The sequence below is a fragment of the Humulus lupulus genome, chromosome 4 (assembly GCF_963169125.1).
Source record: "Humulus lupulus chromosome 4, drHumLupu1.1, whole genome shotgun sequence".
NCBI classification, from domain to species: domain Eukaryota; kingdom Viridiplantae; phylum Streptophyta; class Magnoliopsida; order Rosales; family Cannabaceae; genus Humulus; species Humulus lupulus.
This window is the reverse complement of record NC_084796.1, coordinates 45,256,833-45,259,994: the sequence shown is the minus strand read 5'-3', so window position 1 is coordinate 45,259,994 and position 3,162 is coordinate 45,256,833.

Here is a 3,162-nt window from a genome sequence, read left to right as displayed (position 1 = left end):
GAGGTAGTCAGTAGCTACCTCCATGAAAGCTTCAACGCATTTGACCAGTTCTTTTTTGTAGCGTCTTGGAATTTTACTTAGCTAGATAGTAGTAGCTTGTGCTATAGTATTTTAGTTTTCGTGATTATTGGTTCAAGCCGGTATTTATTTGCAAACTCATAGAGATACTTATGGATTTTATAAGTTTAACCTATAGTTTAGAAATATTAATTTTATCATAAGGTTTGATTAATATAGCTGGTCCTAGAAATATTATTTATTATAACATAAGGTTTAGATAGAATAATTAAGAATGTGACATTTGTCACATGTATGTTTATTAAGGATTTAAGGATTTTAGATGAATAAATTAATAAAGGATAAACCTAGCAAGTCTAGAGCCTTCCATCAGTTGTTAGAATCTCATATTACTCAGTCAAAGTGGTTTAAACAACTTCAAGTGTGCTGAAAGTGTGCAAAAATGTGTTAAAATATCAGCGTAAGCCGATATATCGCAGCTATAGAGGCTGATATATCACCTATGATGATACAGAAAACATGTCAACTTCGTACGAATGAAACCACAGAGCCTCGGGAATATGGGGGAGGCAATATATCACCTATAGGGGGCGATATATCGGCTCCACTTGCATATGTTGAAAGTCTGTGGAATACAAGCTAGAAACGACCCTCAACTACTTGGACTTGCTCTTGAATGATTTTGACCGAGTTCTGGGCATCTGTTGAGCAGAAAATCCCATTTTTATTCATTTAAAAGGGAATTAATTTCACTCCTTGAACTATATAAATAGGACCCTTCACTCAGCCATTTGCATCATCATTCAAGGACTTCTCAAAGCCTCCAAGCTGCTAATTTCGTTCTAGAGAGAAACACTAGGGTTTTGGGGTTAAAATCTTTCAAATCTAAGATTTTCTAAACACTTGGGAAGTAAGCTAGAGTGTGATTTCGGTATTGAGGTGTAGATCAAAGTTCTAAGCTGTCTAAGGTAATCTTAATCCTCAACTTTAGTTCATTATAGTACCTCTTATTCTTTTCTTTTTCTTTAAATCCTAACTTGTTATAATGACTTTTGGTTAGGTGTTTGATTTTCTTGAAACTTATGGTTTTCGGTAAGTTCTTATCTTGATGGTTTAGATCTTATTTTTATCTTCTTTGCATTTGGAAACTTATGATCATACTGTTTGGTTTTAGGAGTTTCCAATCTCGCACTTGTCTCCAATACCCCGATTTTTAGTACGGAAAATAAGTTAGATTTTATGTGTTATGATTATGTTTATATGCTATGTGTATGTATGTATGTATGTATGTATGTATGTATGTATGTATGCATGTATGTATGTATGTATGCAAGCATGCATGCATGTATGTATGTATGTATGCATGTATGTATGTATGTATGTATGTATGTATGTATGTATGTATGTATGTATGTATGTATGTATGTATGTATGTATGTATGTATGTTGTTTGTATGTTTGTAGTCGCTTGGGAAATATGATTGCTTAGATAGCAAATAAGCAAATCCTGAGATTTTTTATCATTATCGTAGACTATAGTTGTGTTTAAACCTACCTCTAAATAGTAGCAAGAGGACCTAGATGGTTTCCATCACATACTACGGTAATGAGTTAATGGCCATTGATTTGTAGTCTTATGTTTTATGTTTTTTTTACATCTTATGATTTATGATATGCTTCAGTAGTTTTTCCTTACTGGGCATTAGGCTCATTCCTTTTTATTTAGATGGGGCAGGTAAATGAACATGGAAGGCGGGACAGATCCATGGTGGCTTTGGCATGTAGATTGAGCGAGAACTAAATGAATGGACTGATGGGAACGATCGATGATGACGCTTATGTTTCGAGTCTTTTTTATTTATGTATTTATGATTTTCGCATTTAGTATTTGAATAATTTAATTAAAGGTTTTGTTTTTCTTTATGATTTTATGTAATAACAATGGGTTCCTGTATTTTTTTTTTGGATTTTCTAGATAAAGTTTCATTATTTTATGTATGTATCCAAAGATAGTAGTTATTGTCTTAGTAGTTTTTAAATGTCCGAGGTCTTTAAGTTATTCGAGTCTTTATAGTTGGTATCAGAACCACGACTCATATGCATGAAGTTCTCCTTGATACACATGCAAAAGCTCTGGATCTAATCGCTAATGTAAGTGTTTATGTTATGAATATTATGTTTATATTAAAAGCTGACGTTTTAGTTATTATGTTTTTAGTCAAAATGAATGGAGCTTTGACTTATTAAGATATTCGAGCCATTAAGGCATTGAAAATAGTTAGAGAGCAAAGGGATACAATAGGAGTGGTAGAAAGAATCACTCAGCGAATGGTCATATTGCACAAGGAGATAGTTCACCTTCAAAACGCTAGGCAAATTATGATGAGAGCCATGGAACAATATGTCCTAGTAATTAGGCTTTTCAAGGATTTCCCTTCTGTAGTTTCAAAATTGGAAGAATTCAGGAAGACTATGGATAATGAAGATGATTTACTCATAGCCATGAGATATTATTTTTCTTATACTTAGGTTTACCTGTAGGTTTGAGTTTCAATTCACCAATGAATAAAAGCATAATATCCTAATGAATATTCTTCATGGTAGTCTCAAGGCTTATGATACTAATGATTATGAGGAAATAACTGATGATATCCTAGATGAAGGGTCAGATGTAGAAGATCCTAATTTTTAGAAATTTTACCCTAGTTATTATTAGTATAGAAGTAAAAACCTCTTCCAAATGAATAAGGTTGCTATTTTTGAATGGCATGTTTGAATTTGAATTATTTTGTTTTTTCACAATCATAATTAATTTAGAATAAATTCAATAAATAATGACTGAGTTCGGTGAGGGTGGATACAAATCAATGGATCGGGTTCTGTATTGAGAGTTTAGGGGGCCATAGTAGTGAGAACGATTTTACTGATCCCAGCCCTCCCTCAATATGATTAACTTTGGAGCAACAACAAGTTTCAAGCCTGAGAATTAAGTCATATAGGATGGTTAGAAACAAACTTAGAAAATAATAAAGATGGCCTAATAGTTTAAGTATAGAAACACACCCTAATTTAAAAAGACGACTTAAAAAAAATTCATAAGAAATCATAACTGATAGGTCTGAGTTATGTTTGCTTAGACTAAGT